Source organism: Osmia lignaria, chromosome 12 (genome assembly GCF_051020975.1).
Source record: "Osmia lignaria lignaria isolate PbOS001 chromosome 12, iyOsmLign1, whole genome shotgun sequence".
In the NCBI taxonomy this organism is placed as follows: domain Eukaryota; kingdom Metazoa; phylum Arthropoda; class Insecta; order Hymenoptera; family Megachilidae; genus Osmia; species Osmia lignaria.
Window position 1 is genome coordinate 2,729,098 of NC_135043.1, and position 15,744 is coordinate 2,744,841.

Here is a 15,744-nt window from a genome sequence, read left to right on the forward strand (position 1 = left end):
CTTTTTTTCATTCATTATTCCATACAACTTTTGCCCGACGAATCCTACTATACCAACGTGGTGCCGATGCACTTGATCACGGCTTGAACGCAGAACAAACCCAACACACTCATGGTTCAGCCCGTGCTAAAGGCGCGCTCTGATTGGCCAGTGTTTTTTGTTAATAACTCGAAAACGAAACGTTCGTCAACATTTTGGCAAAGGAAAAAGTTGTTTAGAATCACATTGTCAATCATCCCTCAAACGTTGATCACGTAGTCATTGGACACCCTGTATAGGAAGAATTTGGTAGAAAACAAAGAATGTAGATGCGGTTACAGGGAAGAATCGATCGAGCATGTATTATGGGAATGTGATAGGTTCGTGGAAGAAAGACTTGAATTAAATGGATATCTGGAAGAAAAAGGGTTTAGTTATGGTATGGATGTGTTGGAAATTTTAATGAAAGGGAGCCTGGGAACCTGTAAAAAGGTGTCCAAATTCCTTGATAAACTAGGTAAACCAATCTAATTTGACTCTGATTTTGGAAAGGTACCGGGCTGGAGACCTCGTTTAGTCTAACGGGACGGATCGCAGGTGGTAAGGATTACTCTCATTCTGCTACTCTTTTCTCTTTAATACGCTTTAAAAAGAAATGTGAGTGCATGTGAAAGGTCAATCATGTATTCGAAATGGTATGTTTTTGATATATTCAATAAGGCCGCCGATGTTCGTTGGGCAATATAGGAGGGGAGCCCTCCTTCAGAACGCCATCTCGGGCTTCGCCCGTGTAAAGCCTAAATATAATGTAATGTAATGTGTAATTTTTGGGGCGAGTGTCCCCCCAGTATGAAGAGAGGTTTCCACAGTCGGAATTACAGTCGTATGTACCTGTTTTGGCAGTTCTTCTGTTACCATACCTCACTGGCACAACTAACTTATCGATTACGGTAAGGTGAAGAGACGTACACACGTTTAGTACGACTGCAGTGTTGCCACATCTACTTCCATTCAGTCCATTCCAATTAATATTCACACTTCACACACAAGCATATATCTGCTTCCATCTGTGTGCGCTATCGCTTCGGTGATTTCCACCATCAATTCACGTATTCTGACGCGACTCCCGAGCAATCTGAATACAGAAGTCACATTCAGAAGATCGAGTTCGAATCCCACGGGGACAATTTTATTTTTAATTAGTTTGTAACCTTTTAAAAAAATGAAAGCTTGATAATTATTAATTTGCGAAGTATTTAAACAAAAGAGAGGAGAATTTTTCTTTCTTAATATGTAAATTTTATATTATATCTGTACGTCTTTAAGAACAGATGTAAGAATACATACATATATACAGAAATTTCATTCTTTATCAAATAAGTGTTTTATGCAATCTTTAATATTTGTAAATGCAACAAACGAGCATAGAAATTAAAGAAATTAAAGTACAGGGTGTAAAAAAATTAAATGTCACGAACCATGTGGCGTGATTCTACACCTCTGGATCGGTGGAGATCTGTCAAAGAAAGCAACCGCAAAATTGACCTTGACCCTTAATTTCAAGGTCAAATTTTTTTATTGGGTTATCGTATAGTGCTCATCGAGGGGATAAAAAGTCTGAAAGGAACCATGCCCGGAAATCAACCCTTCCTCCAGAAAAAAGCCGTCAAAGTTTCCCTATACGTTAATGCATTAAACGTTGAGTCGCGCGGTACCCCTCTCCAGTGATCTTGGCGCGTCAGTCTCGCGTATCGCTCGAATTTCATGCTATAGGACAATTCTTGAATTTCAATCACAATGCCACCATATAGGAAGGGTAAATTCTAAGAAAGCATATTTAAAAAGACAAAAGAGCTACTGCGTGTAAAAGAAAATAAAAATGAATTTAATTCACTGAAGTTTTGCACTTCGAATATAAACGCATATCTTACGAGCTAAAGGAATTTCGTCCCGCTTCGTCAATAGCACACCCGTCCGTCAACAGATAATTAAATTATTTTAATTAAATTATTTTATCACATTTATTACCTTATTATATTCATTATTATATTACATATTATTTTTTATATTATTATCTTGTATCACATATTATTATTTTTTATATTATTTTAAATCATATATTATTATTTTTTATATTATGGGGGTTCCATGTTGGAAACGATCGCGGTAAGACGTGTTAAGGGGTTAGACACGACACGTGACCTCTCCGATTCGGGACGTCGGTATTACAGCAGTTTTTTCGTTGGGCCTGGTGGAGCCACTTGCGTGGTCTGGTATGAACTTGAAAGGTTTAATTCTCAGCTAGCGTGCGCGCAACACGATCTAGGAGGGCAACAGCGCCTCAAGTATTTTTACAAACACATTCAAACACTCATCTCGCCAGAGGCATCGCGATGATCCACTTTTTATTTAAATGGAATTGCATTTTTTTTTTACTTGTGTCAACTCCTTGAAACATTCTGCATAAAAAAGTACTAAGGTACTATTAGAACTAATAAATGGAGGGACCTCGCGTCTACATACACAGTAAAAGCTGAATATATGCAACAGAGATTGGGAACCAGACGTTGCATTGACATATCCAGCCGAGATGTCGAATCTCGAATTAGATGGAACGACCAGCCAAGCGTGAACGTAGAAAGGGACAGATAGTGGAGGAGAGAGAGAGAGAGGTCTAATGATCAAAGGAAAGAGCCGAAACGTATCGGTGTGATTAATACTAATTCAATTATAAAACTTTTTTCTTTTTGACTTTTTTTTACTGAAACTTTTACTAGCGCATTGGTGAAACTTTTCTGATTAAAATGATACCAAACACAATATAGTTTGAATGGGACGAGGTTATGGGGCGCTGTGTAAAATACAGGCGGGCTGCAGTCAAAACTTAGCGAAAAGGAACAATCTCAACATTCAGAATGAGAGAAGGACAGCATGACTGTAGTGCGTCTCACTCAGCGTTCGGGCGATGTTGCCTTTTTCGCTTGCCTTCGCAGCATAGTTCGAGTGACGTAATCAAGCTAACGCTTGATTCTGACTACGATTCCAAATCGGCAGCCTTTCTATTTAGACGCCACCTTATAACTACTAGCTGAACTAAATTTGTCACGTAACTTGCTCTGTAGTATCCAGATAATGGCGGAACTCGTCTTTGGGAATGCTTTTACGGGAATCGGTTATTCGTCCTTATATGAGAAGATCTTGAGCTGAATAAGGGCTCATTCGAAAGAGGAAGGTTCAATGAAGGGGGCTCAACAAATCGTTTTAGTCACAAAACTCCTATAGTTACTTAAAATGTACTTGGATTCAACGGGCGTATTTTCTCGATTTTTCCTCTACTTTGGACACTCATATTATTAGATATTAACACAATCTCGTTAAACCATCGGTTGAGCCCCCTGCATTGGACCTTCCTCTTTCGAATGAGCCTTCACTCAGCCCTAAGTGTTCTCATATATGGACAAATAACCGATTCCCGTAAACCCATTAATAGGCCCATTTTTGCCGGTAATGTCACCTCGCTGCATTATCCGTGTCTACCCCCTTAAGTGCTAGTGCAGTAGTACGCGGTGGAAAGTAAAAAGTAAAGGTGCTGGTGAGGGGTAGATCAGTGCGCTGGATGGCGGAAAAGCCCGGTGTAGGAGGGAAAGTTCACGAGAAGGGAAGAAGAAAGTGGAAGGGGTGGTAAAAGGAGGTTGAAAAAGTTAACGGAAGCGAAGTTAGGAGTGAGACAGCAAAGAAAAAGCTGAAGGCGGGAAATAGTGGCGGAAGCGAACGACATCTAGGGGAGATGAAAGTAAGCAGAGCATGAAGGAGGTTTGGCCGGTAAGGCAGTGCCAGGAGCAGAAAGCAGGAGTGGGAAGCAAAGAATGGCAGAAATGACGAAAGAAATAAAAGAAACAGAAACGAAGGACGAGCCCGGAAAAGTAGAAAAAGGAGGAAGAAGAGGAAGGCCCTCGAATGTAGAGGTATTGAGAAGGGAGAGAAGCCAGAGCATAGGAAGTATGACAAATCTGGAGGAAATATGGAAAAGAAAAAGAGACATAGAAAGCGGGGAGGAAGAGGAAAGAGAGAAAAACGGGGGCGAGAAGAGCGGATCAAGCGATTGGATATTCAATAAAAGCAATCTGACAGAGAGATCCCCGGAGAAGAAGAAAGAAAGAAAGAAAGGAATCGAAAGGAGAAGAGGGAAAAATAATAGAGCTAATAAAAGAAATGGGCAAGGAGCTAGGAGGGAAGATGGAGAGGATGGACGAAAACATGAGGATGATGGGGAAGGACCTAAGAGGTGAGATGGAGAAGCTGAAAGAAGAAATGAAGAGAAGAGACGACAAGTGAATGGAGGGGAAAATAGAAAAGATGAAGAGGAAGATAGAGGAGCTGGAAGGAAAGGAACAGGAAGCGCAGGCTGGAACGAGATAGATGAGAGAGTGCAAAAGTCAGTGCAAGAGGAAATAGAGAAAAAAAGGAGGAGGTGGGAGGGGAGAAATTAGGGGAAAGAGTGAGAGAACTAAAAAATAAATGGGAGAGGAAAGAGAGAGAGGAGAGAAAGAAGAATGTAATAATTAAAGGAATCAAAACTACAAGGGAAGAGATGAAAGAAAAGACGGAAGAAATCCTAAAAATAATAGGGGTAAAAGAAGCTGTAGAAGAGGCAAAAGCGATAGGACTTACAGAAGGGGGAAAAGGGGTCAACATGGTACAACTAAAAATAAAAACAGTAGATTCGAAAAGAAGAATAATGGAAGAAAAAACATTGGCGGAGGGGAGAACTCAGTGGATCCTGAGAAAAATTGCCAGGGAGGAAAGAGAGAAAGGAAAATATGTATGGGTGGAACATGGGAAAATAAGAATAGAGGAGAAGTGGTGGAAATGGGACGACGTAAGTGGGAGGCTGACAGATGGGGAAGGCAGAAAACGAGGGGGCATGTAAGAAAGATCGTATAACAAGGGGGAAGAATCATAAGGGACATAGAGGGAGAAGTCAAAGGGGAAGGCGCAGGACAGAAAAGGAGAGAAAAGAAGAGCGGAAAAGAAGAAAGGGGAAAGACGGAGGGGAGTGAAGGAAAACAGAAAGTGAGAAGGGAGGAGACAGGGGAAAAGAAGAATAGAAGCCAGAGGGGACACGGTAATAGACTACGTTATAGCGGAAGAGGAAGGGAGGGAGAGAATTGAGAGAATGGAAGTAGGATAGATTCAGACCACCATCCCCTAATAGTAAAGTTAAAGGGGGGAAGAGAAGAAAGGAGAGAAGAAGAAACAAAAAGGAAAGTTACTCCGAAAGGTGACTGGACGGACTAAGGAAGGAAGAAATTCAGAGAGGAAATAACATGGAGGAAATCGAAGGAAGGGAGTCTAGATGAGGACATGGACCTCATGCTAGAGGAATTTGGAAATGGACTGGAGAGAGGCAGCAGAAAGAGCAGCAAAGTCAAGCCTAAAAGATGGTGGGACGAGGTGTGCATGGAAAAGAAAAGAAAAACAAGGAAGGTACTAAGAGAATGGAGAAGAGGGAGCGAGAAGGGTGAAGCATACAAAAAGGCAAAAAAGGAGTACAGCAAGCTATGTGAAGCTAAGAAGAAAGAAGAAAATGGTAGGTTCATAAAAGAGGTAGAGGGGGTAAGAACAGACAAAGACGTTTGGAAAATAGTAAACAGGGAGAGGAAGAAGAAAGGACAGGCGCAAAAAAGCATAAAGGAGGAAGAATGGAGAAACCATTGCATGAATCTGCTGGGGGGAACGGAGAAAAAGGTAGTTTTGGGAGGCATAAGAAAGGCAGAGGAGGACGGGGAAGAAGAAATCAGCAGGGAAGAGATAAGAAAGGTGGTGGCTAAACTAAAGGACGGAAAAGCACCAGCAGGGGATGAAATCCCAAACGAAGTATGGAAATACGGAGGGGTGAAGTAGTGGAATGGGTAAGGGAGATCTGCAACAGGGTATGGAAGGGAGAGGGCTGGCCAGAAGGATGGAAAGAGGAGATAATAGCCCCGATCAAAAAGAAGGGAAATGGTAACCAGGCCGGAGACTACAGGGGGGTGACCCTGATGCCAACAGCGTATAAGATATACGCGGCAGTGCTTACGGAGAGACTAACGGAGGAGATGGAGCGAAAAGGGCTGTTGCCCCCAAATCAGACAGGTTTCAGGAAAGGCATGGGCACCATGGATAATATATATGTGCTGAACTACATGGTAAACAGACAAGTAAGGAAGGCAAAAGAGAAGATGGTCGCCTGCTTTATCGACCTGAAAGCAGCTTTTGACTCGGTAGACAGAGGTGTGCTGATGGAAGCGTTTAGAGAAAGAGGAGTTCGTAAAGAGCTGAGAGAAAAAATAAAGGAGCTACTGAGAGAAACCAAGAGCAAGATGAGGACAAACGAAGGAATGACGGAACCATTCTGGACAGCGAGAGGTCTGAGACAGGGGTGCCCACCGAGTCCGTTATTGTACAACATATTAACGGCGGACATGGAAGAGCAGATACGAAAAGGAGGGGTAGGGGGAATTAAGCCGGGGGAAAAGAAAATATACACCCTGGCGTACGCCGATGACGTGGTGCTGCTGGCGGAGAAAGAAGAGGACATGGCGGTGATGATAAGGAAGTTAGAAGGGTATCTAGACAAAAAAAAGCTGGAGCTAAACCGAGAAAAGTCAAAAGTGATGAGATTTAGGAAAGGCGGAGGGAGGTGGAAGAAAAGGGATTGGCTGTGGAAGGGAAAGAAAATGGAGGAGGTGAAAGCCTTTAAACACCTAGGGTACACCATAAGAAGAAATGGGGGGAGTGAAATGCATATAAAGGACAGGGTGGGAAAGGCAGGAATAGTAATGAGACAAATATGGGGAATCGGGAAAAGAAGATTTGGAAAGGACTGGAAGAGGAGGTTATGGCTGTGGGATAGGCTGGTCTGGCCGGTAATAGCTTATGGTGCGGAAGTGTGGGGGTGGAGGGAATGGAAAGAAATAGAAGGGCTGCAGGAGTGTTAACTTGAGGTGGACGTTAGGAGTGGATTGGTGCACCCCGGGGTACATGATGAGGGAGGAGCTGCAAAGGTCGAAGATGAGGACTAAAGCGGGAAAGCTGGCTTGGCGTAGGAATTGAAGCACGGGAAAGAAAAAGAAGGGAGGGGGAAATGGGTTACGAGGAGATGGAAGAGGCAGACATGCAACAGCAAGAAAAAGAGAGATGGGAAAAGATAGACATCGAGTTACAATAAGTGGTATAAGATGATTAAGAAGCCCGGGTAACCTAAATACCTAGAAAAAGGATGGAAGGAAGCGAGGTGGAGACGAATCGCCAGATTCAGACTGGGGAACGAAATAAACGAGGCCAGATACTGGGAGAGTGAGGAGAAAAGAAAGTGCAGAAAATGTGGTTGGGAAAAAGAAACATGGGAGCACGTATAGGAGAGGTGCAGCTCGAGCGAAGAAAGAAAAGAAGGGTGGCAAGAAAAAGTGCAGGAGCTACTGGAAGAAGAAGGAGCAAGGGAAGCGTGGGTGAAAGACGTATTGTAAGCGTCTACTAAGTTGAGAGGTGTGAAACGCTCCGCCTAATCCTCACCTCGAACCCTCGTCTAGTAGTAGTAGTAGTAGTAGTTTCTACTAGTAGTTGTAACCTAGAGAGCGAATAGCGAGAATGCGTGTGGGTCAACTGTATAAGTGTGCGTGTCTAAGTCTGGCCCATCTAGCTCCGACCAATCAGACCCAATTCCTTAGGAGTCTCAACTTAGCAGACGCGTATAATAGAAGAAGCCAGTAGGAGAGGGGAAGGGGAAGAAGAAGAAAGCAGAAACTAAGTAGCAGAGAAGAGAGGCGTCGTTAACACTGACGGCAGCACTTACGACGAACGGAAGAGGCAAGGTGAAAGTAGATGGGGAAGGCGCCACCAGTAAGCCGAAAAGCAGTTGGCACTACTGAAAAAGCACGTGGCAATAGACTGCTCAACTGCGCAACAGGTGAACGGCAGAGCAAGATAAACAGGCATTACAAGTGCAAGATAAGAGACGGGTTCAGTGCGGAATAGACCAAAGAAAACGTCGAGGAAAGCGAAAGTAAGATAAAACGGGGATATAGAACAGTAAAGCGTAGGAGAGAAAAGAAAAGGGTGTGTGAAGCGGACAAGGAAGGAGGGAGTAACAGAAAATGGAAAGCAAATGGAGAGAAGAGGTCCTGAAAGAATTGAAAAAGATAGGAGAAAACGTGGAGGAGATAAAGAAAGAATTGAAAAGAGGAAGAACAAGAAGAGACAATGAAGAGCAAGTGAAAGTAGAGAGAAAAGGAATGGGAAAAGAAAAAGGGGCAGAAGAGGAAGAACCGGGAAATGGCAACAAGCGGAATCAAGAGGAAGATAACCGAAACAAGGAAAAGACCGAAGAAAGACGAGAAGAGCGAGATAAAGCAAAAGGAGAAAAGAATGATGAGCAAGAAGAAGCAGAGGAGCTGGAAATAGAAGAGGGGGAGATGAAGACAAAAAGGAGAAAAAACAAGGAGGAGGAAAAAGGTGGAAATGAAGAGAGTGAAGGTGCGAGCAAGAACGAGGGTGAAGAGGAGGACTGGAGGGAGAGATGGGAAAGAAAAAGTAGAAAGTGGGAGAAGAGGGAGGAGGAAAAGAAGCCTCGTTTGGAAAGGAGTAGGAGGCAGCAGTACAGAAGAAAGAGCCAGGAGAACTAAAATTATACTGCAGATGGAGATGGGAAAAAAGGTAGTAATAAGAAAGACAACAGAACTGGTAAGGGAAGGGGGCGAAAGCTCATCCTGATGGAATTGGATGATGAAGAGGACAGGGACACGATGCTATGGAAGAAGGATGAGATATGGGAAAGGTGGAGAGTCGTAGTAGAGGAAAATCTTTCATGTGAGGAAAGAAAGATGAAATGGAGGATCAAAGAGAAAGCTAGAGAAGAGAAAAGCAAAGGGAAAAAGGTGGAGTTCACCAACAGGAGGGTCTGGGTTGACGGGACAGAATGGAAATGGCTTGAAGAGGAAGGAAAATGGAAGAACGTACCAAAGAAATAGAAGAGAAAAGAAAGCAGAGAATCCTGGAAACATGCTCTACAGTTTCTTGTTATATTGTTGTTATATTATATATTATCTGCATAAGTGCTTTATCTTTGTGTAATTCTACAACAGTAGCAACAGTGCAAAGTTATTATTTTTTATGTTCTTTTCACTTATGGTCTCATGGCAATCTAGGTTTGGTTGTTTTTGTATTTTTTGTATTTGATTTTGATTTTGCTTTAGTTTTTAGTTTGAAACAGGATGCTTAAGGAAGGTATCCTGAGCAACGACGCAATATGTATGTCGAGTGATTTATGATTATGATCTATGATGCTGTGATATTAGTTTTTGTTTTATTTTTGCTTTTGAGTTTTGCTTTTGATTTACGCTAAGAGAGATAAGACTTATAGGATAGAGTTAAGCAGTATTGTAAAAGTAAGAATAAAAGAAGGGTAGGGTATTGAAGGCGAAGCAGGAACTAAAGAAAGATGTATAAGGAAAAACAGGGTTAGGATGTACGTTACATGTATAAACAGAAACAATTAGATGTAAGGTTGGGAACGAACGCTACCCATAAAGCGCCCCGCAAGCCCGAAAGGGATGCGGAATAAACTTATCTATCTATCTATTTATCTACTTTTTATATTATTATTTTATATAATTCTTTTCTATTATATTTTTATTATTATTGTATTACTTTTATTATTGTTATTTATATATTATATTACTTATCATACTTGTATATATCTCGGAGTTGCCCAACCCCCGCAAGGGGCGAGGGGGACCAGGTCGACTTCGGTCGTACCAGGCTGAGCCCCAACCGAGCGCGTCTCCGGGTGGCGGATAGGAGGACGACCGGAGCGTGAAGCGGACCCCGTATAACGTGGAACGGTTCGCCTCAGGTGACCGGGACACGTGAAAGGCGTGTCTGTGGAATGCTCCGGCCAGCGGGCGCTATAAGGGACCCCCTTGGGCCCAAAAACCTAAGGTGGGAAATAAAAGCCCCGTCGCGGACCAGCTCCCCAAGCTAAGGTGTAAGCAATCGTGCCGAGAGCTGGATGGCACCGGGGTAATGGTGTCACGAACGATGCCCTTGGGGTACCAAGCGAACCCCCATTGTATTTAGCCTTACCTCTGCATGCGGGCTCTGCAGGGGCGGACCTATACTTCCCGACTACTCGTGGGACACTTATGGACACAGAAAACACAAAAACAAACAATACACAAACCACAAAAACAAACACAGAAACACCCAAGGACGAGGTGTCTGAAGAGGTTAGGGGTCCACTCACGGGAACCGCCTCCGAGGAACCGTTGTTGGGTTGAAATGCAGAGGGTATATCCGCAGCGGGCGAGAGTTCAATCTTGCCGGCTCTGGATACACTCACCCTCAGCGAGAAACCTTCCTCAGGTGCTGCCGGGGCTGGGCAGGGAGATATCCCAAACCCGGAACAGGCAGTGCAGGAGGAAAAGAAAAAATTCGGTGCGGCAGCCAAGCGGAGGGCCCGAAGGGCGCGTGCAGCGCTGGAAGGGAACACCAGCGGGGCTATCCCCACCGTGAAAGCAGGCGAGGTTGGGGCGAACCCGACGACGACCGCTGTGGGGGGAGGCTCGCAAACCGGGCTACCCCCTGCGGTGACGTCGAAAGAAAGAAGGGGAGAGGCGGACGGTGAAGGGCTAAAAAGGGCCCGACCTTCCACCTCCCCGAACACCCAACCGCTCGCCAAAAGAGAACAAAAGATCTTCCCAGCGCCAGTAAGCTTCAAGGAGGCGTTGACTGCGGAGAGGAGGCTGGCAATTGTGCCGGCCAACTATCCGGAGTCGACACTTAACGAGGTGCAGGCCTCCGCCGTTGAACGGGCGATCATGGAGGCGATGTGTGGGGTCCACAAGGAGGGAACCATGCCGCGCTTTGACGAGTGCCGGTTTGGTGGCGGGGTCCTTCTGGTGATGTGCGCGGACGTAAGAGCGGTAGAATGGCTGAAAGCCACGGCGACCGCTATTAAACCTTGGGAAGGCGCGCACTCCAGGTGCTGGACAGCAAACGCCTCCCAAAGTTAAAGAGGATGATGACGGTCATCCCGGGACCCCCGACCAAGACGGAGACCATTCTTAGGATGATGGAGGGACAAAACCCGGGACTCCACACCAACCTATGGAGGGTGTGGAGTAGAAGGGAAGGACCAAATTCGGTCACCCTTGTCCTGGGGGTTGATCCTGCCTCCCATCGACTCATTGAGAGGCAAAAGTTTGAGGTCCACGTGGGACTACGGAGGGCCCTCTTCAGAGAGGGACCGACCGGAACCACGGAGGAACTCAAACAAGTCTCAGAGGAAGCCGGGCACGGAACGGCAACAACGGCCCCGGGGGGAGAGGAAGGAAAAGGGCGCGAGGAAGTGAAAAACAACGAAGGGGATATCAGGGCGCCGCCAGGGATGCTCTCGGAAACCCTCATCCCCCGCACCAACACCACCCCACCCCGGGAGAATAAAGAACAAGTGGCGGCCGCTGGATCCTCCCAAGGAACAGAGGACCTTCGAAAAGCGGGAGCATCCCCAGGACAGCGACGTCCAGGGAAAGGCCAACCGCAGTGGAGGCAACGAAAAAGACCGGACTCTTGGGAGTGAAGAAGGGTAATCAACGTACCCTCCCGAGCACCATGAAGGCCGGTACTAAAGTATGGAGAGGGAAGAGCTCTGGTAAGGGCCCCCCTCAAAGGTAGGTGTAATGGGCCCCTGGGGGGAACATTCTTCACCCACCAAAAATAAGCGAGACAGGACCAATGCTGGCACCAATAAGGTGTCAGATGGTACCAAGATCTCGCAGATCAACCTGCAACATTGCAAGGCGGCGACGGACATTCTCCATCGCCGCATAGCGATGAGGCAGACAGACATATCCCTCATACAAGAACCTTGGATCCAAAAGGAACGTGTAGGAAGGCTAAACACGGGGTGCGGCTCACTCTACTACGATGCCACATCCACAAGGCCTAGGGCCTGCATCTTCGTCAAGAAGGAGATAGCGGCCCTGAAACTCAATGAATTCGGTACAGCTGATCTTTCAGCGGTTAAGGTTAAACTTAACTTCGGCGGGAACACGTCAGAGCTAGTGGTATGCTCGGCGTACCTGCCGTACGACTCTGAGGAACCTCCACCTACGAGGGAACTCAGGGCTCTGATAGATCACTGTGCCATCAACGGTTTGCACCTGGTGATCGGCAGCGACGCCAACTCGCACCACACCGTATGGGGCAGTACAAATATCAACGGTGGAGGCACAGCACTGCTGGAGTACCTCGCCACCACGGGCTTGGAGATCCTTAAATATAATTTGGAAAGGGTCCACTCAGGCAAACACATATATATCTGCAGTGACAGCCTGGCCGCGCTCAGAGCCCTCCACAAAGTAGAATTTGGGTCAAAGCTAGTCAAGGACTATGCACTGACTTTGAGACAGCTATCTCTGAACAACAGAGTTAAGCTGCTATGGGTACCAGGTCACGCTGGTATCCCAGGAAACGAGAGGGTTAATGAATTGGTACGACTGGGGGCGACAAGCTCCCAGCCATGCCATGAGTACCCCATTGGTGTCTCAACCTATGCGTTGAAAGGCCTGGCTAAGGACTGGTTAAACCAGGAATTCACCAGGCTCTAGCATAACGCTAATGGCATGAGACACACGAGGGACCGTCACAGAAGCTGGGTGACACTTTAATTCACCTGGACAGGGCACAACTGCGCATGCTCGTGGGCCTAGTGACAGGACACTGGTACACGAGGAAACACTTCGCGCGCATGAGACTCACAGAGGAGACAACATGTCCGAGGTGTGAGGAAGAGGACGAAACACCTCTCCACGTACTTCTAAGGTGCAGGGAACTAAGGGCCCTAAGAGGATCAATCCTGGGGACCTTGGAACCCTCATCATTAAGCATTTCAGCTGGCCTGGTGCCGGTGCTTCTAAATTTTGCTACAGAAGCCCAGCTGCCAAGGCACAGCCAGTAAAGAGGCTGCCTAGCGGCCCGGGTACAATGGTCCCCTGGACTGAGTGCCCGGCTAGCCTCAACCTGACCAATAATAATTATAATAAAATCATACTTGTATTATATTATATTATATTACGAATGTTTCGATTAAATTCATTTTTATTTTTATTCAAGGGGGACCTCTATGTAGAAAGCCGAAATTAAGCCGATTTTCAATAATTATTTTGAAGGATAAGGAATGAATAAATATTTTCAAGGTTTTGAGGATTATTTAATAAGTACTTTATCTTCATTTTGCAATTTTTTTTGTTTAAATAAGATACAAAATGGCGGAAATACAGCATAATGCGCCAGAAGCATCGTGAAGCGACTTCTAAATGTACACTCTAGTGTCGATTCTTATTATTTGAAACAGCCAAGCAAAGAAATCTGATTATAGCTGTAGTAAATGGATGAACCTGAGATATCGAGCAAAAATTAAAAATTGGAAAAATGGCAGACCTCAGAACAAAAAGCTTAATATTTTGAAGAAACATTGTACTCTTTTCTACAGTAAAAAAAATGTTTATTTCTGTGATTTTAACTTACTTTGAGGTTCATCCAAGAGACATTACTACCATTAAAATGTGTACAAAATTTCAGTCCGATCCGTTGAGTAAGTTTTGAGTAATCGTGTACACCGATTTTCAATTTAGCGAAAAAACAAGTTTCGAGAAAATCGCGTTTAAAGTTTCGGCAAGAGAAAAATGTATGATTTTGTGACTTGCTGGCTAGTCTGCTATTCCAGCACCGTACAATAATCCTTCACCTTCCTCAAAATAGTCATTTTGCTCCGCCAGTTGTTCTCTACGTGCTTTGCAGGCCTCTTTTGTGGACAACGAGCTGCGCCTCTCTTGCCTTTGAATCCGGCGCTGGTTGGATTTCTCGGCATAATCCATCGCTTGTTTTCCAATTGTCAGCTTTAATTCTTGCATTATTTTTAAGATTGAAAAATACCCTTCATTAAAAATGCCACCGGCTTTAAATGCAGCGATTTCCACTATTTTCAATCCAGAATGGAGGTGTTTCGGATGTGTTTCAGCACAAGAGGTTGAACGGTTTTTATACCTACCATTACTTTGAAAATTCCGCATAAATATTTCTTCCGAAACATCTGACTAAACCCTATTACAGATATAGAAGCACTTCGAACAGGGATAGTAAATAAACAGCTCCCCGGTCATTATACTAGCGTGCGCGTCTCGGATCGGGACGAAAGTGGGTCACGGGTGCAGGCTCTCACAGCAATAGCTTTGTGCTCCACTCCAAATACCAATGCGTTTCGTATTCTATAGGTTCCAAAGTAACTTTTTAGGCAATAAAAAAAAATTACTTTTTTTACTCCTCCTACATAGAGGTCCCCCCTTAAACGCAGTAGTTATTTTATCTTTTTAAATATGCTCTCTTAGAATTTACCCTTCCTATATGCTGGCATTGTGATTGAAATTCAAAAATTGTCTTATAACATGAAATTCGAGCGATACGCGAGACTGACGCGCCGAGGCCACTGGAGAGGGGTACCACGCGACTCAACGTTTAATGCATTAACGTATAGGGAAACTTTGACGGCTTTTTTCTGGAGGAAGGGTTGATTTCCGGGCATGGTTCCTTTCAGACTTTTTATCCCCTCGATGAGCACTATACGATAACCCAATAAAAAAATTTGACCTTGAAATTAAGGGTCAAGGTCAATTTTGCGGTCGCTTTCTTTGACAGATTTCCACTGATCCAGAGGTGTAGAATCACGCCACATGGTTTGTGATATTTAATTTTTTTACACCCTGTACATATTTTCGACAGTGTTAGTAGTTCTGAGGCAATGTATCAGAGTGCCAAGACAGTGTAACGGTTTTGTACCAGGTTTAAATCCCTCTGTAGACATTAATTTTTTTTACATTGATAATATTTTTATTCAATTTCTAGGACTCTGTAAATTATGTATAAGGAAAAAGTGATTCAGAATATATTAAAAAATTGTTGAAACCATTTGATAATAGTATATCAGATGATCACATTATTACATTTTTTTATGACATATACGGTGTTTCACTTTAATTCATTACTATGCCGAACTATTTCAGTATTGGCAAGTGAACACACGATAGTACATGCTCAATCGTAATGTTTTATTAGTGTTTTATTGTGCGAAGTGTTTCACATTTTTATATTAGGATAGAGTAGATGGCGCTCGTTCTCGAAGCACAAATTCACGAGCCTTTGAGAACAAAGGCATGTCATGTCCAGTCTTCTACTATCTATAATCACTGCTACAGCAGTGCAGTCAGGTCCAGGCCCTCCAAACTCCATTATTGTGAATTTGATGCAAATTTTTACTCACCCTCCGACTTCCAGGTGGCGCTGATGTCGCTTTTCTACATGCATAGCTTGTATCATTGATTTTAACATACACAACTTAAAATATCGTGACGTCATGTTCCCACGAAATTTGTCGCCCCGTTTTTCAATTGTTTCAAAATTTAAAGAGACAAAAGAAATATGGCGCACATGGTTGTGTTCGGATTTGCGTCTCAAGCACCCTAGCGGGCAAACACGCGGCTCGCGAGAGAGTCTAGCTATGTTGTGCGCGTGGGTGCTGAAAACCTGGTGTAGAGGGTTGAAACACAAATGAACGACAGTTTATTAATTATGTTGGAGGTTCGGCTCGCATCATTTATGACACTCGGCCAGCCGTTTTTAGAGTTTTAGGGACGTGGAAAATGCAGGTAAATGAAAAATTACAATTTCAAA